A 27,701-nucleotide genomic window follows, 5' to 3' on the forward strand; every position below is an offset into this window, starting at 1 on the left:
CCGGCGATCCCTTCACCTCAGCCTTCCAAGTAGGCTGGAACCACAGGTGCGTGCCACCATGCCTGGCTAAATTTTTGATTTATTGTAGAGATGAGGTCTTACTGTGTTGACCAGGCTGGTCTCGAACTCCCGGGCTCAAGCCATCTTCCTGCCTCGGCCTCCCAAAGTGTTGGGATGACAGGAGTGAGCCACCATGCCTGGCCAGAGGAGAGCTCTTCAAAGGGCCACCGCCCCTGACTTACTGTACTCGTGTGATCCAAGACTCCATAAAATCGAGTGATTTCCTCTGCTTTTGTCCAGGTTGCTAAAGAACATACCACTCAATCACCTCAAATTCCCTGCTGTCTGTGATCCCCTCGGAGAAATAAAACCATAAATACGTTGAGTTCTGTTGACATTCACACCGGAAACAGCACAGGGAGGGCTCTGAGCTTGGGTCTCCCTTTCTATTTTATTACTAAACAGCAAGAAAAACAGCAGAGGGGGTTTCTGGCCATTCAGGGGGATGCCATGCATTTCTTTTTTCCTCCTCAAGAAGGAGGAGGATGGACTGGTTGGGTATAATGCCCAGAGCACAGCTACCCACACGGGAGGAATGTGAGGGTCCGAAAAGTCTTCATGAGCAAGGCTGGGCCTTCCCTCCTCCTCCCGGACTCGAGGCTGAAAATATCAACAACATTCCTGCCCACTGTAATCAAATACTTACGCAAAAAGCTATGGAATGCGCAATAATTTGTCAGGCATCCTTTTAGCAGAGTCCGCCAGAGCCAACTCCACTCGGGCTCCCTGACCCTCCGAGAGTGTGGCCTTTGACCCTATTTGGGCCTCTTTTACGCGGGGCTCCGCTCTGACCAGATGGCTAAACTATCAAAGGGTTTTATGAGTAAAAACTGCTTTCTCAACTCACAGGTTGTATATTTCTTTCCATGTTAATGTGAACTATCAACCCAGAGGCTTTAAATTGAAAACACAAGAGGTGTCCTGCAGCTGGGGCCGCCCGCACCTTCCAGCATTGTGTGTGAGCACAGGGGTTATGGGTGTTTGCAGAGAAAACAGCTGACGTCCAGATGAGGACAATTTCAGCTAAATATTTAAAATAGCCATCAGGAAAGGAATGATTGATTGATTTTTTTTTTTGTTCCAGCCGTGATCTTTTATCAAGCTGCAGACAAACATGCTTCCTGCATAAATCCACACTGTGTCTTTCCCTCCTTCCCATCCAAGCTTCCACTTTTCAAGAGGGCTGAATAGCAAATTAAAAATAATTAGATCACGCCAGGAGAGGTGGCTCACACCAATAATCCCAGCACTTTAGGAGGCCTAGGCAGGAGAATCATTTGAGACCAGCAGTTCAAGACCAACCTGAGCAACATAGTAAGACCTCATCTCTACAAAATTTTTTTTAAATGACCAAGCGTGATGGCTCACACCTATAATCTGAGCACTTTGGGAGGGTGAGGTGAGAGGATTGCCTGAACCCACAGGTTCAAGACCAGCCTGGGCAACTTGGTGAGACCTCATCTCTACAATAAATTTAAAAATTAACCAGGCATGGTGGCATGTGCCTAAATTCCAGCTACTTGGAAGGCTGAGGCAGAAGTATCACCTGAGCCTAGCAGGTCAAGGCTGTGGTGGCTGTCAGCGTGCCACTGCACTCCAGTCTTGGCAATAGAGTGAGACTCCAACTCAAAAAAATAAAAATTAAAAAATTAACTAGATGTGGTGGCACACACCTGGAGTCCCCAGCTACTCAGAGGCTGAGGCAGGAGGATTGCTTGAGCCTAGGATGTTGAGGCTGCAGTGAGCCATGACTGTGCCACTGCACTCCAGCCTGTATGACAGAGATGCCAACTCAAAACAATAAAAGATTAAAAATAATTAGATCAAGTTGGGCATGGTGGCTCATGCCTGTAATCCCAGCACTTTAGGAGGCAGAGGCGAGAGGATTACCTAAGCTCAGGGGTTCAAGACCATCCTGAGCAGCATGGCGAGACCTCATCTCTACAATAAATTTAAAAAAAAAAATCAGCCAGGTATGGTGGCACATGCCTGTGGTTTCATCTACTTGGAAGACTGAGGCGGAAGGATCACCAGAGCCCAACAGGTTGAGGCTGCGATGGCTATGAGCTTGCCACTGCACTCCTGCCTGGACAACAGAGTGAGATTCTGACTCAAAAAAAAAAAAAATATTAGATCAATTGGCATGGAATCCAAACTGGCAACAATGTCATCTTGCAAGTGGGATTTCAGGTTAAATAGTGCTGAGACGGTAAATTGGTGGTGAGTGTGAACATGTAGCTTGTTTTGTGTAATTCTTGGAGATTTTCACAAGAAATGACTGGGGGAAGTCAACTAAACAATATGTGTGAGTGTAAACCAGGAGGCAGACCACTGTCCTCGCATGAGGCAGCTGCAGGAACGAGATGGTGAGGACTCCCGTGAAGAAGGCACTTAGCATTCAGCCCCGAAGTGGTGCGAGACATGGTGGGAGGATAGGACAGGGCGCTGGGACTGGGCTGGTGTGCAACCTGCGTGCTTAGGACAGGCTGGCAGAGGAGGGGACGTGGGAGCCAGCATTGGATGGGAAAGCCCATCAGGGAGGTGCAGCCCGCACTGCCTGTCAGAAGTAAGTGTGAGACATGGATGCAGCGCCCGATTTCAGAAAGGCAAAAAGAAATGTGTGGGCCATAACCGTTTTAATGCATTTTCTATTTATAATTTATTTTATCTGTATAATAATTCTATTTTTCTATTTATTTATTATTGTTATCTATCTATCTATCTATCTATCTATCTATCTATCTATCTATCTATCTACCTGAGTCGGTATCTCACTCCATCTCCCAGGCTGGAGCGCAGTGGCACACAGCTCACCACAGCCTCGACCTCCTGGTCTCAGACTATCCTCCCACTTCAGCCTCCCGAGTAGCTGGAACTACAGGCATGTACCACCATGCCCCGTTAATTTTTTTATTTTTTGTAGAGACAGGGTCTTGCTATGTTGCCCAGGCTGATCTCAAACTCCTGGGCTCAAACAGTCCTCCTCCTACCTGGGCCTCCCAAAGTGCTGGGATTGCAAGCATGAATTCCCATGCCTGGCTTTTTTTTTTTTTTTTTCATTCAACTACTCCTTTAGTTTTGTAATTTATTTAATCGTATATCTTTTTACACTTGCCCAATATGTAATGTTAAATTTTCTAGTGGCCAACTTTAAAAAGGTAATAAGAAATGGGTGAAAATAATTTTAATGTTTTATATGTTATTTTAATAATATATTTTGTTTTACTCATATTATAATTTTATTTGCTTTATTTATTTTATTTATTTATTTTTTTTTGAGTTGGAGTCTCACTCTGTCACCCAGACTCGAGTACAGTGGCCGCTCCCGGCCACCACAGCCTCGACCTGCTGGGCTCCGGCGATCCTTCCACCCCAGCCTTCCAAGTAGCTGGAACTACAGACGCGCGCTACCACGCCCAGCTAATTTTTGATTTATTGTAGAGATGAAGTCTCACCAAGTTGCCCAGGCGGGTCTCGAACCCGCAGGCTTAGGCAATCCACTCACCTCAGCCTCCCAAAGGCGCGGGATTACAGGCTGAGCCACCGAGCCCAGCTTGCTTTATTTATTGATTGATTTATCTATCTATCTATCTATCTGAGTCAAAATCTCACTGTTACCCAGGCTGGCGTGCAGTGACACACTCATGGCTACTGCAGCCTCAATGGGCTGGGCTCAGGCGATCTTTCGCCCTCAACCTTCCAAGTAGATGGAACTATAGGCATGCGTCACCACACTTGGCTCATTTTTTTTTTTTTTTTTAATTGTAGAGATGAGGTCTTGCCAAGTTGCTCAGGCAGATCTTGAGCCCCTGGGCTTAGGCAATTCTCTTGCCTCAGCCTCACAAATCCTCTGCTGGGATTATAGGCATAAGCCACTGCACCTGGCTGATACTTATTTTTCAATTTACTTAATAATATATTACACTTAACCCCATATGTGATGTTAAATTTTCTAAAAACAAGATTTTAAAAAGTAAAATTAAAGAGGTGAAAATATTTCAATATATCTTATAGTTTAATCATGTATTTTATTTGTATTATTATAATTTTATTAAATTATATTTAATTACTATTCCTTGTTACTTATTTTTATTTTTAATTTCTTAAATAATATATTTTATTATATTCAACCTGATATGTACTGCTAATTTTCTGAGTGGCCAGATCCAAAAAGAAAAAAAAAAAAGTAAAACAGGCTGGGTGTGGTGGTGCATTCCTATAGTCCCAGCTACTCTGGAGGCCAAGACAGGAGAATCCCTTAAGCCCAGGAGTTCAGGGCCAGCCTAGGCAACATGGTAAGATCCCATCTGAAAAAAAATGAATAAATAATAAGGAAAAAACAGGTAAAATTAACTTTAATAATATATTTTATTTTTATTTGACTCAATCTTTTCAAAACATTATTATTATTCAATGTTTTTTTAAGTGCTTTTAAAATGATAAATGAAATATTTTGTATTTTTTTTTCATCCTGAGTCTTCACAATCTGATGTGGATTTTTATTTTTATTTTTGGAGTTGGTGTCTCACTCTGTCGCCCAGACTGGAGTGCAGTGACACATTCACGGCCACCATAGTCTCGACCTGCTGGGCTCAGGCAATCATTCCACCTCAGACTTCCAAGTAGCTGGAACTACAGGTGTGAGACACCATGCCCAGCTAATTTTTTTGATTTATTGTAGAGACGATGTTCTCCATGTTGCCCAGGCTGTTTTTGAACTGGTGAGCTCAGGCAATCCTCTTAACTCGCCTTCCAAAGTGCTGGGATTACAGACTTGAGCCACTGCGCCCAGCCTAACAGTTACATTTTCATCAGAAGTACTTGATCTGAATTTAGGCTTCATGAAGTTTACAGTTGTTGAGTTTTACCCCAATTGTGCCAAAAACACTTAAATGTTTCTTTTTTTTTTTTTAGTTGGAGTCTCACTCTGTCGCCCAGACTGGAGTGCAGTGGCCTCTCCCGGTCACCACAGCCTCGACCTGCTGGGCTCCGGCGATCCTTCCGCCTCAACCTTCCAAGTAGCTGGAACTACAGGTGCGCACTCCCACACCCGGCTAATTTTTTTTTTTATTTATTGTAGAGATGAGGTCTCACCAAGTTGCCCAGGCGGGTCTCAAACCCGCAGGCTCAGGCAATCCACTCACCTCGGCCTCCCAAAACGCAGGATTACAGGCTGAGCCACCGATCCCGGCCCTTTTTTTTTTTTTTTTTTTAATTTTCAAATAAAGTTTATTAAAGAAAAAGGAAATTTCATGGCAGAAAGACCTGCCATGGGCAAGTTTTTCAAAGAAAATCTGCTAAACGTTTTCTTTTTTTTTGAGTTGGAGTCTCACTCTGTCGCCCAGACTGGAGTGCAGTGGCCGCTCCCGGCCACCGCAGCCTCGCCTGCTGGGATCCGGCGAGCCTTCCGCCTCAGCCTTCCGAGTAGCCGGAATTACAGGCACTCGCTACCACGCCCGGCTGATTTTTTTATTTTTGTAGAGATGAGGTCTCGCTCCCCAGTTGGGTCTCGAACCCACGGGCTCAGGCAATCCACTCACCTCAGCCTCCCAGAGGTGCAGGATTACAGGCTGAGCCACCCAGCCCGGCCCATTTTTTTTTTTTTAATTTAAAAAGTTTACAAACAAAGTTTATTAAAGAAAAAGGAAACTTCATGGCAGAAAGACCTGCCATGGGCAAGTTTTTCAAAGAAAATCTGCTAAACGTTTGCTAAACCAAGTGAGGTATCAGTTTTGAAGTTTTATGCAAATGAAATTAAATAGAATTGAAAATCCAGTTCCTCGGCCACCCCAGTCGCATCTCAGGTGTGGAGTAGGCCCTGGTCCGTGGCGGTCTGGAGGCCAGCAGGAGTCGGGGAAGGACATCGAGGCACAGGGAATGTCCTGGAAGCTAGGAAGCATGTGGCATATTCCAGGAGCAGAGAGTGGCCAGGTGGGCTGCAGCCGCCTTGGATCTCCCAGGATCCACAGTCTAAGGGAAGAGCTCAGATCTATCCTAAGTGGGACTTGTAAGTCCTCAGATGGGAGGACGTGGAGCAGGAGAGGACCAAGCATCTCTGCAATACTTTGGAGAGCACTGTATCAAGAGTCCATGCCAGAGAGCCGAGGAGCACACCCTCAGGAATGTCACAAGGTTGTAAGAGCCTCACAGCATGTCTGGGGGAGCAAATATTGCCAACAGACTAAATAACCAGCAGTCAGGGGAAGCGTGGAGAGAGTAGTGCCTGTTCCTGAGAAGGACTGGGGTACACACAGTGGAAAAGAATGGCATGGCAATAGGATACAAGGAGCCAGGCTCGGTGGCTCAGCCTGTAATCCCGCGCCTTTGGGAGGCTGGGGTGAGTGGATTGCCTGAGCCCGCGGGTTCGAGATCTGTCTGGGCAGCGAGACTTCATCTCTACAATAAATTAAAAAAAAAAAAATCAGCCAGGCCTGGTAGCGCATGCCTGTAATTCCGGCTACTTGGAAGGCTGAGGAGGAAGGATCGCCGGAGCCCAGCAGGTCGAGGCTGTGGTGGCCGGGAGCATCCACTGCACTCCAGTCTGGGCGACAGAGTGAGACTCCAACTCAAAAAAAAAAAAAAAAATTATTGAAATAAGCCGGGCTCGATGGCTCAGCCTGTAATCCCGTGCCTTGGGAGGCTGAGGTGAGTGGATTGCCTGAGCCCGCGGGTTCGAGACCCGCCTGGGCAACTTGGCGAGACCTCATCTCTACAATAAATCAAAATGAGCCGGGAGTGGTAGCGTGCGCCTGTAGTTCCAGCTACTCGGAAGGCTGAGGCGGAAGGATCGCCGGAGCCCAGCAGGTCGAGGCTGCGGTGGCTGGGAGCAGCTGCTGCACTCCAGTCTGGGCGACAGAGTGAGACTCCAACTCAAAAAAAAAAAATAGGATACAAGGGAAAGAATACCTTGTGACATTAAAAGATAGATGTATACACACACATATTATTAAATCGATTAATATAGACTGGAGAAAACACCAATTTTATACCAATTTCATGGTAGCAAGAGCTTTTGGAGAGGGGCCTTGAGGAAGGGTACAGTGGCCTCAATTTTATCAATAATGTTTTATCTTGTATTAAAATAATAATCTAGCTAGGCACAACGGCTCATGCCTGTAATCCCAGCACTTTGGGAGGCAGAGGTGGGAGGATTGCAAACCCCGGAGTTTGAGATCAGCCTGGGCAACAAAGCAAGACCTTGTTTCTATGGAAAAAACAAAAAATAATCAGGTGTGGTGGCATGTGCCTATAGTCCCAGCTTCGTGGGAGGCTGTGGAGGGAGGATCGCTTGAATCCAAAAGTTGGAGGCTGTGGTGAGCCATGACTGTACCACTGCATTCCAGTCTGGGAGACAGAGTGAGACTCTGAATCAAAAAATAAAATAGCTGAGAGCGATGACTCATGCCTGTAATCCCAGCACTTTGGGAGGCAGAGGTGAGAGGATTGCTTGAGCACAAGGGTTCGAGACCAGCCTGGACAACTTGGCGAGATCTCGTCTCTACAATAAATAAAAAAATCAGCTGGATGTGGTAGCATGCCTATAGTTCCAGCTACTTGGAAGTCTGAGGCAGAAGAATTGGACCTGCTGGGCTCAGGCTGTGGTGGCCATGAGTGTGCCACTGCACTCCAGCCTGGGCGACAGAGTGAGACTCCAAATAAAATAATATGAAATAAAATAAAAAGATAAAATAAGATAAAATATAATAGTCTGAGATACTACAACACCGTGATTTTATTTGGTCATCTTAAGCAGTAGAACTAGTGGTGTTTGCTATACTTTATTCTGTACTTTTCAATTGATTTGAATATTCTCTAAGTTAAAAAAAAAACCTATCATTACAAAAGAAGAGAAAAGAAAACTCTGTCACCTTTGGCCCTCATATATTATCTGTTCCTGAGTTTCCTGTAACCTCCCAGCACTGCCCAGAGCTTGTAATTAAGGAGTACAGGTCTATTATATACAGCAGTGTTTACTTATAACATTTTCTGGGGGGAAAAAAAGTTTCTGGCCTCCTTCAGCAATGTCTAAGGCTGACACACAAGAGAATTTTTAACTCTTTCATCACAGGCATCAAATCACCTTTTTTTTTTTTTGCTTTTCTTTCCTTTTTTTTTTTTTTTTTGAGTTGGAGTCTCACTCTGTCACCCAAGCTGGAGGACCGTGGCACGCTCCCAGCCACCACAGCCTCAACCTGCTGGGCTCAGGTGATCCTTCAGCCTCAGCCTTCCAAGTAGCTGGAACTACAGGCACCCACCACCACACCCGGCTGATTTTTTTATTTATTGTAGATATGAGGTCTCTCCAAGTTGCCCAGGCTAGTCTCAAACCCGCGGGCTCAGGCAATCCTCTCATCTTGGCCTCCCAAAGTGCCAGGATTACAGGCATGAGCCACCATGCCCAACCTTCTTTTTATTTTCCTGTGGCTTCAGGATTTTTCGTTTGTCTGTTTTGCAGAGACAGAGTCTCACTATGTTGCCCCAGCTGGTCTCAAACTCTTGGTCTCCGGTGATCCTCCTGCTTCAGTCTAACCAAAGTGTTGAAATTACAGCTGTGAGCCACCGCACCCAGCCAGCTTCAGGATTTTGAGACTTCGGATGTCCCTTTCACCATTTGGAGCACTGAAGGCTTAGCATGCTCCATGCTGAAGGAAAAAATAAGTAAAAATTAAAAAGCCAGTCACACAGTTCTTCATTGCTACAAAGAAAAATGAAGGACAAAAAGGCCAAGCATGGTGGCTCATACCTGTAATCCCAGCACTTTGGGAGGTGAGGCAAGAGGATTGCCTGAGTTCATGGGTTCGAGACTAGCCTGGGCAACATGGCAAGACCTTGTGTCTACACTAAATCAAAAAATTAGCCAGGCATAGTGGCATGTGCCTGTGGTCTCCACTACTTAGGAGGCTGAGGTGGAGGGATCACCTGAGCCCAGAAGATCAAGGCTGCAGTGGTCATGAGTGTGTCACTGCGCTCCAGTCTGGGGACAGAGTGAGACCCTGACTCAAAAAAAAATGTCATTCTGAGTTGCACCAGTATAAACCATCACACATTCTCCTTAAAACATGCTTGCCAAAAGAAACCATCAAGAGAGTAGGAATACAGCAAACAGAATGAGAAAAAATATTTGCCAACTGTATATCTGACCAAGGCCTAACATCTAGGATCTACAAGAAACTCAAACGTGCCAAAAGGAAAAAAACAAACAGCCCCATTCAAAAGTGGGCAAAAGACATGAATAGGCACTTTCAAAAGAAGATATACAGCAGCCAACAGACACATGAAAAAGTGCTCAGCCTCACTCATCATCAGAGAAATGCAAATCAAAACCACATTGAGATACCACCTAACCCCTGTAAGAATGGCCATCATTAATAAAACAAACAACAACAGATGCTGGCAAGGACTCAGAGAAAAAGGAACACTTCTACACTGCTGGTGGGAATGCAAACTAGTGCAACCTCTTTGGAAAACAGTGTGGCGATTTCTGAAAAAACTGGAAATCGACCTTCCATTTGACGCAGCAATTTCCCTATTGGGAATATACCCAGAGGAATTCAAATCATTCTACAAAAAAGGTACTTGTACACATGTTTGTTGCAGCTCTATTCACAATAGCAAAAACATGGAACCAACCATGTTGCCCATCGAAGCTGGACCAGATTTTAAAAATGTGGTATATATACACAATGGAATATTATGCAGCCATAAAGAAGGACAAACATATGGACTTCGCAGCAACTTGGATGGATTTAGAGCAGATGATACTCAGTGATCTATCACAGAAACAAAGAACAGAGTACCGTATGTTCTCACTCATAAGTGGTCCTTAAACAACTTTAAGAAAGGGATTGGCAGTAGTGGGAAACTGACAGGAGAGAAGGGGTGGGATTGGCAGTTGAGGGAAACTGCTAGGGGAGGGAGGGGCATACCTCATCAACAAGGGTACCTGCACAATCAATGTTTGTATACCTAACCCTGAATTGTACCCCACGTCTTTATAATAAAAAAAGGAAAAAATTTTAAAAATAAAAATAAAAGCATGCTTGTATCAGCCGGGCGCCATGGCTCATGCCTGTAATCCCAGCACTTTGGGAGGCAGAGGTGAGAGGCTTGCCTGAGCTCAGGGGTTCGAGACCAGCCTGGGCCACTTGGCAAGACTTCCTAAAATAAATAAAAAAATTAGCCGGATATGGTGGTGTACGCCTGTGGTTTCAGCTATTTGGAAGGCTGAGGCAGAAGGATCGCCTGAGCCTAGCAGGTCGAGGCTGCAGTGGCCGTGAGTATGCCACTGCTCTCTAGCCTGGGCAACAGAGTAAGACTCCAACAAAATAAAATAAAATAAAGGATGCTTGTATCTTTAAAAATACAGTTTGGCCTCCCACTGGAGGCTGGTCACTTTCTTTAGTGTCTCTAGTGTCAATGCAACCCCTCAGTCATGCTTTTCCATCTAGCATATCAATGGCAAATGTCACTGGCTTCCTTGACTCATTACTATCAGTGCAAGGAATATGAGAGCGAGGTGAAAGGCGGCTTCTTGAGAGCAGCTGTAATGTATCTGGGGTTTTGTCCTGGCCTCTGAACAATGGGTCTGACGATGGGTCTGGTTGCCCCCTGATTGCATTAGGCACAGCCCTTAGGGGTCGGATGGAATTCCAAGGTTCTGGAATCAGTTAGGAGAACGGAGACTGCACATGAGTTCTGGCAGAGCGAGAGGCCTTTAGAAAGGTCATCCTCGGCCAGGCGCTGTAGCTCACACCTATAATCCCAGTACTTTGGAAGGCTGAGGTAAGAGGATTCCCTGATCCCATGGGTTCGAGACCAGTTGGGCAACTTGGCGAGACCACATCTCTACAATAAATCAAAAAATTAGCCAGGCATGGTGGCGTGTGGCTTTAGTTCCAGCTACTTGAAAGGCTGAGATGGAAGGATCATCTGAGCCCAGCAAGTCGAGGCTTTGGTGGCTGGGAACGTGCCATTGCACTTCAGCCTGGGCAACAGAGTGAGACTCCAATTCAAAAAAAAAAAAATCCAGTCATCCTCCTCCAAGGTCTCAACATCAACTCTCTCTACCCTGCTGACCTTGGGAGAGGACGGGGCTAGCTTCAGGGACAGGCAACCTGTGTGGTCACGCGGGGTCCAAAACTCGGAAAGGTTCCACGCCTGGTTAATGCTCTCCTGTCACCGTCTTGAAATTATTTTGTTTTTGTTTTGCTTTGTGAGTTGTGGTCTCACTCTGTCACCCAAGCTGGAGTGCAGTCAATGGCACGATCATGGCTCACCGTAGCCTTGACCTGCCGGGCCAAGGCAGTCCTTCCACCTTAGCCTCCCAAGTAGCTGGGACTACAGGTGTGCACCACAAGACTCGGCTAGGTTTTTGGGTTTTTTTGTAGAAACAAGGTCTTGCCATGGTTGTCCAGACTAGTCTGGAACTCCTGTGCTCAAGCAATCCTCCTGCCTTGGCCTCCCGGAGTGCCTGGATTGCAGGTGTGAGTCACTGTGCTGGGCAAAATTCTTGATGGTATTTTAACAAGCCCCACATTTTCCTCTCACACTGGGCCCTGCAAATTCTGGAGCTGGTCCTGGGAACCTTGAGGAAAGAGGCTTTTGCTCACGCCAGACACAATCGTGACTATTATAACAGATGACAAGTATATTGTACACCCAGGGAATAATACTGATCACAAGTCACATTACTGAGCCCAATACTTTACACAAACTCTCTCATTTAATCTTCCCATGGACCCATTTTAGAGATGATAAATCTCCAAAATGGGTCCATGGGAAGATTACATTTCTAAATGTACCATTTCTAAATGTACAAATCTAAATCTACATGTATCAAGCACTTACTATATGCCAATCATCTCAATAAGCACTTTATCTGCATAATCTCACTTATACTTTTCACCTGTGAGGTGGGTGCTTTTGATTTGGCCACATTTTTTTTCTTTTTTTTTTTTTTTTTGAGTTGGAGTCTCACTCTGTGGCCCATACTGGAGTACAGTGGCCGCTCCCGGCCACCGCAGCCTCGACCTGCTGGGCTCCGGCGATCCTTCCGCCTCAGCCTTCCGAGTAGCCGGAATTACAGGCATGTACTACCACGCCCGGCTGATTTTTTTTGATTTATTGTAGAGCTGAGGTCTCGCTGCCCTGGCGGGTCTCGAACCCACGGGCTCAGGCAATCCACTCACCTCAGCCTCCCAAGGGCGTGGGATTATAGGCTGAGCCACCGAGCCCGGCTGATTTGGCCACATCTTAATTCTTCCTACAAATGCAAACTATTAGGTAAGGGAAGACCAAAAAAAAAAAACCAGAGTAACCCAAATAAAACAGAAGGAAGAGGGTAATAAAGTTCATTTTAAAAAGTAAATAGCAGACAAAGGAGCTCTCTGGTCCCCTTGCAACATAGCCAGGATGTTACTGGCTGAGTCTGAGAAGACAGCAGAGGGTGTTAAGTGCCTCAGAACTAAGCCAGTGGTCAAGGAGATGCCGAGCATCCCTGGTCGCTACAGACAAGCAACTGTGGCCGGCACACATGCAGAACGACCCAGGCTGCTGGACCTCAAGGGCCAGGCCAAGTGGGATGCCTAGAACAAGCTGAAAGGGACCACCAAGGAAGATGCCATGAAAGCTTACATCAGCAAAATAGAAGAGCTAAAGAAAAAACATGAAATGCAAGCCTGGATGTTGTTGCCAGCCGTGCCTTTAACCTATGTTGATGCAATACCTTGTTCTTTCTAGTACTAGGATGATATGAAACAGTGAAAATAACCAGTTTACCCAGTTCCTCAAGGCTGTTTGGTATACGGTTCTAGCAGATTAGGGGCTAAACTGATTCCTGACCTTCCCTGAGTAGTTTTTAATCTGAGATCAATTAAAAATGTACTTTAAGCCTTTAAAAAAATAAAAATTTAAAAATTAAATTAAATAGAAAAGAAAGATTTTGACAGAACACAATAGCCAACCCAAAGCCGGTTCTTTGAAAAGAATTCAACTAGACTGATGAAAACAAAAAAGAACACAGAAATAAAAAATATTAAGAATAAGAGGGTTTCACTGCAGATGCAGATGACAGTAATGATTTCAAGGTGATGCCATCACAATTTTCATGCCAAAAAAAATGAAACACTGCAAATAAACAACTGCCCAGAGAAATATCATTTACCATTCATGTGTGGTGTCTCACACCTGTAATCCCAGCACTTTCTGGAGGCGGAGGTGAGAGGATTGCCTAGGAGTTCAAGACCAGCCTGGGCAACTTGGTGAGAACTTGCCTCTACAGTAAATCAAAAAATTAGATGGGCAAGGTGACATACTTCTGTAATTCCAACTACTTGGAAGGCTGAGGCAGAAGGATCACCTGAGCCCAGCAGGTTGAGGCTGCGGTGGCCGTGAGTGTGCCACTGCACTCCAGCCTGGGTAACTGGGTGAAATTTCAACTAAAAATAAAAATAGAAAAGAAGCATCATTTACTAAAACTGAACCAAGAGAATCTAGACATGCCGAGGAAATTAAATCAATAGGTAACATGTCATCACATATGTGTACATATGAGCACACACGTGTGCGCACACCCAGAGCATCAGCAGGTTTATAGTTCAACCAGTCATTCTGACAATAGTCAAGAAATAGGAAAATAGAGGCTACTTCCTGCTGCCTGATGCTGATTGATAGCAAACGTTTATTGAGCAGTTGTTGTGTACCAAGCACTATGCCAAAAGCTGTGTGTGCCTAATGTCATATAAGGAAGGTCCTCTTACCCTCATTTTACAGATGTGAAAACTAAGGCCTAGAAATTTTAAGCAACTTGCCCAGCATCACACAACTGGTAGATGGTAGAGAGATTTGAACTGGGTTTTCCTGTGAACTCCACAATTCTCAACCATTACCCTCACTTCAGCTGCCACTCAGAACTGGATGTGGGAGTCCATGTGGTCTGGGTTGGAGGAAAAGACCAGGAGGAACTCTATGGTCTCAGGTTTGACTGACATCTATTTCATCCCTGGGATACTCCCTGGTCACCTAACCGGGGTTTCGGCCCCCACAGAGTTTATACTCCAGTGTCCTCAGATTAGATGCTCTTGTGTGACTATGCTCTCAAGAGGTAGCCACTATTGTCACAAGAGGTGCATTGTCCTTTGGAATTTGAAGGTAAAGGGCTTAGAAGTGTGACTCGCCTGACAGATATCTCAGCCCCTTGTTTAAGAGCAAGAAGACAGATGCATAAGAATTATGTGACATGGCCGGGCGCAGTGGCTCATGCCTGTGATCCCAGCACTTTGGGAGGCCCGTGAGTTTGCGACCAGCCTGGGCAACATGGCCAGACCTCGTCTTTACAACACATCAAAAAATTATCCAGGCGTGGTGGCACGTGTCTGTAGTTCCTGCTACTTGGAAGGCTGAAACAGAAGGATTGCCTGAGCCCAGCAGGTCCAGGCGACGGTGGCTGTAAGTGTGCCACTGCACTCCAGCCTGGGTGACAGAGTGAGATTCTGGCTCAAAAAAAAAAAAAGAAAGAAAGAAAGAAAGAAATAGGTTCTATGTGGAATCTCATTATGACAAAGGACTTTTATTTCCTTTTTTTGTTGTTGTTGGGATCTCACTCTGTTGCCCAGGTTGGCTAGAGTTCAGTATCATGATCACGACTCACTGCAGCCTCGACCTCCTTGGGCTCAGGTGATCCTCCCACCTCAACCTCCCGAGTAGCTGGAACTACAGGCACTCGCCACCATGCACGGCTAATTTTTTTTATTCTTTACATATGGGGTCTTGCTGTGTTGCCCAGGCTGGTCTCCAACTCCTGCACTTAAGTAATTCTCCCACCTCAGTCTCCCCAAATGCTAGGATTACAGATGTGAGCCACCGCTCCCAGCATTTCGATTTTTTTTAAAGTGAGCAAATGTCTATGGAGCGTCTCATAGGGTCAGTTGTGTATTATCTGGACTAATTTCTACTTTACCCATGAGGTGATAGGGTTCAGGGAGATGAGGGAAGGTGTACAAGGGCTCACAACCAGGGAGTCCAGAATCTTGGGGGATCTAGCCCCAAGTTCTGTGGTTGTACATGCATCATGGTGATGTTGAGAGTCGTTGAATTCCAGTCCAGGGAAAGAAGAGCCGATTCTGTGGAGCTTGTGCGGGTACCTCCCCCTATGGGGACTGACCGAGATTCAGTGGGTCCTGAACCTTTACCATTGCAGGGGGAGGCTCTTTAAAACAAAGCCTAAGCCAGGCTCGGTGGCTCAGCCTGTAATCCCGCGCCTTTGGGAGGCTGAGGTGAGTGGATTGCCTGAGCCCGCGGGTTCGAGACCCCCTGGGCAACTTGGCGAGACCTCATCTCTACAATAAATCAAAAAATTAGCCAGGCGTGGTGGCGCGCACATGTAGTTCCAGCTACTTGGAAGGCTGAGGCCCCCAGAAATAAAAAATATCAAGAATGAGAAGAGGGTTTCACTGCAGATGCAGATGAGAGTAATGATTTCAAGGTAATGCCATCATAATTTTCATGCCAAAAAAAAGGAAACAGCTGTAGAATTAGACTCGAACCAATTGGCCTGATTCCTGGATGTCATCCTCCCTCTTTGTTTCAGCCAGGATAGTCATTCCTGCTCCAATACCCGCCATGGCTCACCAGTGACTGTTATTTATTTTTGAGTTGGGGTCTCATTCTGTCACCCAGGCTGCAGTGCAGTGGCATGATCAAGGCTCACCGAAGTCTCAACCTTCCAGGCTCAAGCGATCCTTCTGCCTCAGCCTATCGAGTAGCTGGGACTACAGGCAGACACAACTGTGATCAGCTAATTTTTTGTAGAGATAGGATCTTGCTATATTGCCCAGACTGGTCTCAAACTTCTCGCCTCAAGCGATTCTCCTGCTTCAGGCAATCCACTCACCTCGGCCTCCCAAAGTGCTGGGATTATAGGCTGAGCCACTGAACCTGGCCTTAAAGGAACTTTCAAAGCTAACATTTGTTGAACACCTACTATGCGCCAGGCATTGTGCCTAATACTTTATATTGCATTTAACTCATGCAGCTACCTCCCTTGCCTCTGTTTTGCAGATCTTGAAAGTCCAGAGATCACCATGTGGCAGCCTCCGATAGGGGACTTGAAACCGGGCAGCTTGACTCCAGAGGACCTGCTGGAGAACACTGTGTTTAGAGCATTTCTTGTATTTCCTATCCTTCCGGAGACCCAGAAAATTCAGCCAAAGCTCAGAGACCTAGTCATTCATTCAACCAATATTTTATTCCCTCCTCAACTTCTCCAATCTCCTCCACTGCACCTCCACCAACGATCTGCCCACTTCGGTGAACTCTGACCCCTTGAAACATGAGGGTCAAAACTTCAGTGACCTCAGGGCCCAGGCATGGGTCAGAAGGGTGTGCAGCAGAATCTCTGGTGAGAAGGGAGGGCATTTTTCTCTCCAGAGGCTGCGTCTGTGTGCCTCTCTGGTCAGTCTCTCTATCTCATCCACGAGTCCCGGCCAAGGGTCTCCACGCAGAAACACAGGCCCAAAACCATCCAGTCTTTCCATTTTGCAAGAAGAGTCAGAAGTTCACATTTTTAGGTGATTTATTTATTTATTTTTTAGTTGGAGTCTCACTCTGTCGTCCAGGCTAGAGTGCAGTGGCACACTTAGGGCCACTGCAGCCTCGACCTGCGGGGCTCAGGTGATCCTCCTGCCTCAGCCTTCCAAGTAGCTGGAACACAGGCACACGCCGCCACGTCTGGCTAATTTTTTGATGTATTATAGAGACAAGGTCTCATCAAGTTGCCCGGGCTGGTCTCAAACCTCTGGGCTCAGGCAATCCTCTCACCTCGGCCTCCCAAAGTGCTGGGATTACAAGCAGGAGCCACCATGCCTGATTTTAGGTGAATTTTCCCAAACTTCCAAGCTCTTCGTAGGCTAGACAGAATGCATGAGTGGGTCAGAGGTGACCTGCCCTTGCCTGCCTCAGTTTCCCTCATCGTTAAAATAAGGACAAGAAAAGCCCCTGCGAGATATAAGCCGGTTAGTATTCGTAAAGCACTTTGAACTCTTCCTGGCACAGTGCAGAAGCAGTTTGGGTTCTTGTCAATTCTTCAATCATAACAATAAGTTGGTCAGAGGGAAAAACCTGTTCCGAGCCCAATAGCTTTCCCTCCCTACCCTGTCCCACCTAACCCCCCTCCCCCAGACCCCAAAGTGTTGACTCACTGCATCTTTCAACTTCCGACTATTTTTAGTCTTGTTGACACAGCCTTGGAGCCTGCCTGTGAGCACAGTGGGGCCTCACTCCCCAGCCATGTGGCTGGAGCCTTCAAAGTCCTCCCTTTACATGAAAAATGGTCAGGAGGAGAGGCTTTGCTGTCCCCAGTGGTGTTCCCAAGTGCACACTGAAGCTCACACTGTTAAAAGCGATTTACTCCACCAAATCTGGTCCTCCCGTGGATAATATCACCCGAGACAGCCACATCCTTCGTAGAGGTGTATCTCTTTGAACTTATCAGTCTTTCATCTGCAGATACAAAGCCAAAGAGCTGGCCCTTGGTTGCATCCGGTGATTTGCCCACCGTTTACTATTTCTGGCACTAGAAATCAAAAATAAAGGCCAGGCATGGTGACTCATGACTGTAATCCCAGCGCTTTTAGAGGCCAAGTTGGAAGGATGACTTGAGCCCAGGGGTTCAAGACCAGCCTGGACAACGTAGCGAGAACTCTTCTCTACAAAAAAAAAAAATCAAAAAATTAACCAGGAGTGGTAGTGCACGCCTGTAGTCCCAGCTACTCGCAAGGCTGAGCCAGGAGGATCGCCTGAGCCGAGGAGGTTGAGGTTGTGGAGATCTGTGATCGTGTCACGACACTCCAGTCTGGGCTACAGAGTGAGACCCTAACTCCAAAAGAAAAGTTTATTTCAGAAAGGACTGGAAGCTTCTGTCTCTGAGTGCCAAAAGGTTGCTCAGTTTTAGTCAGTGGAAGAGAAGTCTCCCCACCATCCTGTAGTCCTTAGATGGCAAAGCACAGGCTGGGCTCGGTGGCTCAGCCTGTAATCCCAGCACTTTGGGAGGCCGAGGCGAGTGGATTGCCTGAGCCCATGGGTTCTACAAAAAAAAAGAAATTAGCCCAGTGTGGTAGGTCACTGTAGTTCCAGCTACTTGGAATGCTGATGCGGAAAGAAGGATCGCCAGAGCCCAGCAGGTCAAAACTGGAGTGGCCATGAGAGTGCCACGGTACTCCAGCCTGGGCAAGGAAGTGAGACTCCAACTCAAAAAAAGAAAAAAAGATGACAAAACACAGCCTGCGCGTAGCATTGATACTTGTTAGGTTGAAACATGTAGGGGGCCAGGCTCAGTGGCTCAGCCTGTAATTCCAGCACTTTGAGAGGCCGAGGCGAGTGGATTGCCTGAGTCTGCATGTTCAAGACCCACCCGGGCAACTTGGTGAGATCTCATCTCTACAATAAATTAAAAAAAAGAAAGAAAGAAAAAAACACGTCGGGGTTATGATTTGACAACTCAGGTAGGACCAGCAGGGCCAGAAATAAGCTGGAGACTGGTGAGTGACTCCTTGCTCAGGAGCCCTGGGCTGCCCGATCTGTAGCCTCCGGTGAACCAGAAGGCTTCCTTCATCCGATAAGAAATGTCCCGGCACCGGAACTCGGTCCCACCTGTGACAGTTGAGAGGCAGGCCACCCTGGGGGGCTCTGGCTGCAGGTCTGGGACTCCTAGTTTCATTTTTGGCAAATCCCTACCTGCCACCTGCCGGAACATCTGGGCATAAGGAAAAAAAACAAACCCACGGCCAAGGCCCGCCCCTTGTGCGTTGTTATGTGACAGGCACCCGTCTGGATTTTCTTAAAATTTCTGAAAGTCATTGTGTGAGTACTTCATTTGTTTTCTGCAACTTCATCGGAGCCCACACTGTGAATTCAATGAGAATTGGAATTTTTAAAAACAGACAAATGACAATTGGACTACTTATACAAACCTCACGGCCAAAGCATGTCATTTTTTTTCCTGACCTAATGGTGACCCTTTAGAAACATTTTCTACAGATTGTAAGAGTGTGTGTATATGTGTGTGGGGGGTTGGGTATGGGGAGTTTTGTTAAAAATTCTTGAAGACACAAAGGCCAATCTAAATCTAAATTAACCCCTTAACCTGTGCACACATTTGAAGATTATGATTTAATATTCGTTCTTTGTGTGCTTCCAACTAACTGATAAAAAGGATCAGTCACAGGCATGTCACTAAGACAGAGTAATGTGGGATCTTAATATTTGTCGGTGTTGCCTAACACACCCTTAGAAAACAAACAGAGCCGGTCTCAGTGGTTCAGCCTGTAATCCCGCGCCTTTGGGAGGCTGAGGTAAGTGAATTGCCTGAGCCCGCGGGTTCGAGACCCGCGTGGGCAGCGAGACCTCATCTCTACAATAAATCAAAAAATTAGCCGGGCGTGGTAGCACGCACCTGTAGTTCCAGCTACTTGGAAGGCTGGGGTGGAAGGATTGCGGGAGACCTGTAAAGGCTGCGATGGCTGGGAGTGGCCACTGCACTCCAGTCTGGGTGACAGAGTGAGACTCCAACTCAAAAAAAAAAAAAAGAAAGAAAACAAACAGCAAAGAAGGCGGCTTTCATGCTTTATCAGCAATCCCAAACATCTGGTTTCCCCCAAAATAAATCACTCTGAGTAAATGAGGCCTCAGTGGTGATTTCATAGAATTCTCTAAACAGGAACCACAAAAACATCCATTAAAGAGTACAATAGATTAAATATTGTGTACAATCAACGAATGATTTAGCTTCCTGTGTTGTTTTCCAGTCATTCCACTTTTGATTAAGAAAGTTTTTAGTTTACAAAAGAATTTACCAAAAGGTCTGTACTTTGTGGGCATTCAGTGGCGTTAAAACAATGAAAAGCCTTCTCAAAACCTTTAAAAAAAATTAACCAGCTTAAGATGCATTTAAGACAGTGCCCCAATTAAAAGTTCTGCCTATTCACTGATAAAAATATGTATAGTAAATTTAATTTATTTACTTACATAGCTTCCTTATTTCCCTTTCTTCCTTTATTCCTTATTTCCCTTTCTTCCTTTCTTTCTTCCTTTCTTCCTTTCTTCCTTTCTTTCTTTCTTTCTTTCTTTCTTCCTTTCTTCCTTTCTTCCTTTCTTCCTTTCTTTCTTCCTTCCTTCCTTCCTTCCTTTCTTTCTTTCTTTCTTTCTTTCTTTCTTTCTGTCAGGATCTCACTCTGTCACCCAGGCTGGAGTGTAGTGGCATGATCACAACTCACTGCAGGCTCGACCTCCTGGGCTCAGGCAATCCTCCAGCCTCAGCCTCCCAAGTAGCCAGGACTACAGGCGCACCAGCACACCTGGCTAATTTTTTTATTTTTGTAGAGACGTGGTCTTGCTATGTTGCCTAGGCTGGTCTCGAACGCCTGGGCTCCAGTAATCCTCCTGCCTTGGCCTCCCAAAGTGCTGGGGTTACATGAGCCACCGTGCCTAGCCAACTTCCCTTTTTTAAGCAGGGCAATATAGTCTCATATTACAAAACTTATGAGGCACAAAAGGGTATACAGTGAATTTCTCCCTTGTTCCCAGTTTCCTGCCCCTCCTCGGAAGGGACTGGTGGAGCCAGTTTGCTAGGGAGTCTGTTTTTTGTAGTGGACTTATTCAAGGAATATGCAATAAGATATATGATGCTGTATGTCAATGCTCCCCAAGGGATCTTATTGATGTCATTAGGTTTTCCCTTCTAGGTGTCTTGGTTTCTAATACTTGAAATGGTCATTTTAGCTGAACCTAAATTTCCTAAAGTAGCCCACGAAGGCTTGAGGCTGATTTCCAAATCACATAGTGCATTCCTAGGCTTCTGCTTTGCCTCCAGGGCTTCCGTCTGGGTAAAGTGTTCAAGCTCCTAGAATCTGCCATTCGGGAGTCCTGCATGGGCATCCCAGGGGATCAGGTTCAGCTATTCTTCTTGAGGCCTGGGAGCCAACAGCCCTTGGGCCAAATTCCTCCCTTTCTGGGCTATAACCAGGAACCCCACACAGTAATGTGCTGTACCACGATTTTTGTATGAGAGGAGACCCCAAGAAAACCCAGAATTTATTTATAAAACATGGTGTATTTATTCTGACGTGTTTAAACTTCAGTCACCCTCAAAGTACTCTCCATTTGATACACCTACCAAGGAACTTTTTCTATTGTTCAAAACAATGTTTGAACTCATCAATTTGGATGCCTTTTAGTGTTTCTGTTGTTATTTGTTTCACCTCTTCCACATGGGCAGAAGATCTCCTTCTGAGAACTTTTCTCGGCTGGGCTCGGTGGCTCAACCTATAATTCCAGCACTCTGGGAGACTGAGGCAAGAGGACGGCCTGAGCCCAGGGGTTCAAGACCAGCCCAGGCAATTTGGTGAGACCCTGTCTCTACAATAAAAAAATCAAAAACAATTTATCCAGGCATGGTAGTGCTTGCCTATAGTTCCAGCTACTTGGAAGGCTGAGGTGGACGGATCACCGGAGCCCAGCAGATCAATGCTGGAGTGACCACGAGTGTGCCGCTGCACTCCAGCCTGGGCAACGGAGAGAGACTCCAACTTAATTTTTAAAAAAAAGAATTTTTTCATCTAGGAAAACAAAAAAAGTCACTCGGGGCAAGATAGGGTGAATAGAGAGAGTAGAGCATGGAGGTCATGACGTTTTTGGTCAAAAACTGCTGAACACTCAGTGGAGTGTGGGCAGGTGCGGTCATAAATCACCCAATGTGAATTGGACAAATGCGTTGAAAGAATCTCCAAAAAAAATTCACTGAAACCGAACGCAGCCTCTCACAACTGGTCCACGGATGCCGACGGGCTCCTAGAACAGTTACTAGCAGGAAACCTGTACTACCGGGGGCCCATCTGCTGAAAGATAATTCCGGGTTTTTTTGGGTCCCCCTTCGTATCCCTTCCATAGCCTCCCAAATAGATTCCATCCCCCTTAGTGGGGCCAGCAGGGCCTGCATCCTCCACTCTGGCCTCTCTGCCTCCCTCACTGGCCTCCATGCCGTCCTCGAACATGCCAAGCTGGTTCCCAAAACCAAGGCTTCGTACCTGAAAATCCTCCATCCTAGAATGCGTTCTCTGCATAACCTCGTCATTCAGGTTTCAGTTCAGAGTTCACCTCCTCCGAGAGCCTTCGCCGGCCACCCTGGCCAAAACCTCCGTGCGCACCCACTCAGTCATTTCCTACCCAAGCTCCCAGTTTACCTCCTTGGCGTATGCATTGCTGTCTGCCGTATATATCGATCCATTTATTCTCGAGTTTGCTGTCACCTCCCCCACAAGACTGTGAACTCTGAGCAGGCGTGTCTGTCCAGGTCACTACACTATCCCCGGCAACCAACCACACAGAAGATATCCGAGAACTCCTGGCTGAGTGCCTGAAACACATTGACCCTTTCACTTTGACAAGAATATAAAAATGATCTATACTTGGTGGGATGGGACAGCTTTATTTGACTTTCTGAGGGTGGGGAGAGAATGGCTTCGTTAATCATTAGGCAATCTTTCATGCAAAATCACACACAAAAGTCACACACTTCTAGATGCCATCTTCAGCTCTGCCTCTTGTCACCTTTGTGACCCTCGGCACCCCCTCAGAGCCCGGTTTCTTCATCTGCAGAAAAGCAGGGTGGCTGCATGCCGTGTTTTTCTGAAGATGAAAGGTGGTCCCACTAGGCCTTCATAGCGCTAATCACTCTTTGAAAGGATTTGGTGTATTCATTTGTTTTCTTATTAATTGATCTGTCTTTGCCCCTAAAATGTCAGCTTTCACAAGGGGATGGCTTTGATCTATGCGGTTCACCCAAGGACTAGATTTGGCATTTCTTGAGCATTTCCAGAGTAGTGGTACCTACCTCCTGGGGTTGTTGTGAAAAGAAATGAGATAATACGCCGGGCTCGGTGGCTCAGCCTGTAATCCCGCGCCTTTGGGAGGCTGAGGTGAGTGGATTGCCTGAGCCCGTGGGTTCGAGACCCGCCTGGGCAGGCAAGACCTCATCTCTACAATAAATCAAAAATAGTTGGGCATGGTAGTGCATGCCTGTAGATCCAGTTACTTGGAAGGCTGAGGCAGAAGGATCACCAGAGCCCAGCAGGTCAAGGCTGCGGTGGCCAGGAGTGGCCACTGCACTCTAGTCTGGGAGACAGAGTGAGACTTCAACTCAAAAAAATAGAAATGAGATAATACGTTCAAAGTGCTTTGAATGATATGTGGGATATATGGAGCATTTAATGCATATTGGTGATTATTATTTTTATTAGTATTAACCGACTTCAAGCTTCTGGTGTTTTACCTTATATTAGGAGGGAATTAAGAGCATCTGTGTTTGACTGTTTCACTTTTCAGATCCTATTTTCAGGCAGGCATGCAAGGTATCAGGTATTTATTTATTTATTTATTTATTTATTTATTTATTTATGTATTATTTAATTATTTATTTTGAGTTAGCGTCTCACTCTGTCGCCCCGACTGGAGTGCGGTGACACGCTCATGACCACTGAAGCCTCGACCTGCGGGGCTCAGGTAATCCTTCCATCTCAGTCTTCTAAGTAGCTGGAACTACCGGCACATGCCACCATGCCTGGCTAATTCTCTTTTGATTTACTGTAGAGACAAGCTCTCACCATGTTGCCCAGGCTTGTCTTGAACCCCTGGACTTAGGCAGTCCTCATCTTGACCTCCCAAAGTGCTGGGATTACAGGCTTGAGCCACCATGCTCGGCCTGGTATCAGGTATTTCAAAATAGACAACAATAACTTAAAAGCAGCAGAATCTATATAGGGTCAGGGGGGGAAAATTTGGCTTGGGAAAATTTCAAAGAATGCATCAGACAAAAACAATGTTATTCTCTTATCTCTAAAATTAAGATTTAAAAAAAGAAATGGAAAAAATCGTGTTAAATTATATCTATTTTTATTAGGAAACTCATAACATATTGGTTAAAAATTATCTTATTCTGGTTCCATCTTCTCTTCAACATGTTTATGCAATGGGAGAAGAGGGAATAAGCAGCAAAATAATGCAAAATGTGATTAGCGGGAGAGGCAGAAGTGAGGTGAATGGGGTTCTCTGCTTCAGGGAAATTCATTCTCATTCAACTTTTTTTTTTTTTAATTCGGAGTCCCACTGTGTTGTCCAGGTTGGAGTACAGTGACATGCTCACGGCCACCGCAGCCTTGAGCTGCTGGGCTCAGACGATGCTTCTGCCTCAGCCTTCCAAATAACTGAAACTACAGGTGCGCACCACCATGCCTGGCTATTTTTTTTAATTCATTTGTTGTAGAGGTGAGATCTCGACAAGTTGCCCAGGCTGGACTCGAACCCCTGAACTCAGGCAATCCTCTCGCCTCTACCTCCCAAAGTGCTGGAATTACAGGCGTGAGCCACCACACCCAGCATTCTTGTTCAACTTTGACAGTCAATTTTAAATCTAAGATTTAAAGTTGGAGACAAGAGACAATTGTCTTTTTCTCCATTGTCTCCTAACATGTTGATGTTTAGTATCATAGTGGAATTGTATCTAATGAAGGAAACAAAAGTGGTTCTTCTGGGGACACCTACCATGAAGATTTGTGCAGTTGGCTAGATTTTATACAGTAAGCATCAATAAATTGGTATCTTAGAGCTTTTTGACAATAACCCCTGAGAATGCACCACTGTTGTCTTCAGTAGGCAACAGTGATAAAGCATACATATGCCGACTCCAGGGAGAATTTCTAGATTAAGTCTAAAACATATATAAGAATATGTATGCATAGGGGCTGGCTGCAGTGGCTCACACCTATAATTCCAGCAGTTTGGGAGGCAGAAGTGAGAGGATTGCCTTGAGCTAGGGGTCCAGGACCAGCCTAGGCAAATTGGAGAGGCATCATCTCTACAATAAAACAAAAAAAATCAACCAGCATTGTGGTGCAATTGTGTAGTTCCAGCTACTTGAGCTAGGGGTTCAAGACCAGCCTAGGCAACTTGGAGAGGCCTCATCTCTACAGTAAATCAAAAAAACCAACCAGCATTGTGGTGCAATTGTGTAGTTCCAGTTACTTGGGAGGCTGAGGCAGAAGGATAGCCTGAGTCCAGCAGGTCGAGGCTGGGGTGGCCGTGAGCATGCCACTGCCCCCCAGCCTAGGCAACAGAGTAAGACTGCAATTCAAAAAAAAAAAAAAGAATATATTTGCATAGAAATGCAGGCCTGTGATTTGTATAAGTCAACTTGACAGCAACAGCTCCCCCTTGAGGCACTGGGACTGAACTTCGGGGTGGTGATCAAAGTCTGTAGCTTTGTCTCTGAAGTATGAATGCTTTTGCAAAACAAATTGGATTCATGCACTGTTGTATAATTAATTAAAACACATAACCCTCAAAGTCACAGTGAGCTGTGATCATGCCACTGCATTCCAGCCTAGGCGAAAGAGCAAAACACCCTCAAAAAAAAAAAATTAAAATTCGATTTTAAAATTGTAAGACAATCGTGTTAAAACTATTAAAAAAAAAAAAGCAGCAGTAGCCAGTAAAAAAACATTCGGCCAAGCACATTGGTTTAATTAGCTAACATTACTACATTTATATTTATTGTACAAAACACAGTAACCTGTGTATCTTTTTCCTGAAGCGTCACGATGGTTTAGCATGGACATTTAAATATGTGAGTTTGCTAACTCCCACAGGCGTCTAAAACTCTATTCATGCATCTCTCCTCTTGAACCACCCTGCCCCCAGCCAAAAAAATAAATAAATAAACAAAATGAGGACCAAAGTTTTGACAAGACCGAGGGGCATCCTTGCAATCAAAATGAATAGACAAAGCTGCTTAGTTCCTGTAACTGCGACCACATCCCTGACTCACAGCGCTCCCAGTTTGGCATTTGAGTCCTTGAAAAAACATCTTATCAGATCAACAATGATTTCTGTCCAAAAAAGAAAAATCCCCCCCCCACCGCCTCCCTCCATAGGAGGGGTGTCAGTGGCGGTGCAGAGGTTCTAAAGCCCGGGGGCCAGGACCAGCCAAGGAGTCATGGTGCGTCTGAAGGGATAAGCGCGGATAAAGTGTATCAAAGGGGGCCTTGACACATAAGATGCTACGCAGGCCTGTCTCCCTGAGAGCATCTCTGGCCTAACTGACAGGGGATTAATCCACGGGGGGGTGATCAACAACGGCTGGAGAGCTTGGGGCTCGGCACCTGGACACAGTCGGGCCCAGCCCGGGAGGCCACGCCACACTGTGAGGGGACAGGCTCCCCCACCCCCGACGTGACTCTTCACCGCCCCTTCGACTTCTGGCCTGCCACTCTCTCTTGGATAAACATGTTTGAAAAATCGGTTGGGATTGTGTTTGTTTGTTTGTGCTCTGTGCTTGGGGGCCAGGGACGCTGAAGATGTTAGAAATTCAAGTCAGAAAAAAAACGGAAAGAAAAGAAAAATACATAAATAAATCAATAAAATAAATTCAAGTCGCCCATGGTGTGTTCTTACGGAGAGGGGTCTCCTATGACACCACTTGCAGTGGGCAGACCTTGTTTGCATCCTGATTCCATCAAATCAAGGGTGAAGCAGACATTTTGGAGATGGTGGGGGCCACTGGAATATGGACTGGGTATCAGGTGATATCACAGAATCATTGTTTTGTTGGGTGTGATAATGGCATTGGGTAGGGTTTTTCCTAAATGAACTTTGTAAAGGTGCATGAGTACTAAATTGTATAGGATAAAATGACATGAAGTCTATGATAAGCTTTTTATTTTATTTCATTTTTTTGAGTCGGAGTCTCACTGTGTCGCCCAGACTACAGTGCAGTGGCTGCTCCCGGCCACCGCAGCCTCGGCCTGCTGGGCTCTGACAATCCTTCCCCCTTAGCCTTCCAAGTACCCGAACTACAGGCGCGCGCTGCCACACCTGGCTCATTTTTGATTATTGTAGAGACAAGGTCTCGCCAAGTTGTCTGGGTGGGTCTCAAACCCGTGGGCTCAGGCAATCCACTAGCCTCGGCCTCCCAAAGTGCTGGGGTTACAGGCTGAGCCACCGAGCCCGGCCAAATTTTTATTTTTTATTTTGAATCGGGGTCTCACTCTGACGCCCAGGTTGGAGTGCAGTGGCTTGCTCACAGCTAGAGCAGCCTCAGCCTGCTGGGCTCAGAAGAGCCTTCCATCTCAACCTCCCAGGTAGCTGGGACTACAGGCGCGCACCACCATGTCTGGCTACTTTTTTTATTTATTGTAGAGACGAGGTCTCGCCATGTTGCCCAGGCTGGTCTCAAACTCCTGGACTCAGGCAATCCTCTCACCTCGCCTCCCAAAGTGTTGGGATTACAGGGGTGAGTCACTGTGCCCAAACCTGATATCTATTTTTTAAACAAGGGAGAGGAGAAAAGAGAAGGCAAGAGGTTATGTACTTATTTAGAATCATAATTATTTGGAGACTAATTATTTTGCACCAAGTGACCCTTTTGAATATTTTCAGAATTGACTCAGTGAAACCTTGCTCATAGATCCTGTTTTTTATTTACAATTTTGATATCTTCTTCATCATGGACTTTTTTCTGGCACTGAGTTTCATGTATCACTGGTTCAATGTCACACATTCCAAATACTCCACAATCTGAAGCTTTTTTGAGTGCTGAC

This window comes from Carlito syrichta, unplaced genomic scaffold (assembly GCF_000164805.1).
Source record: "Carlito syrichta isolate Samal-C Ts95f unplaced genomic scaffold, Tarsius_syrichta-2.0.1 Scaffold315848, whole genome shotgun sequence".
NCBI classification, from domain to species: domain Eukaryota; kingdom Metazoa; phylum Chordata; class Mammalia; order Primates; family Tarsiidae; genus Carlito; species Carlito syrichta.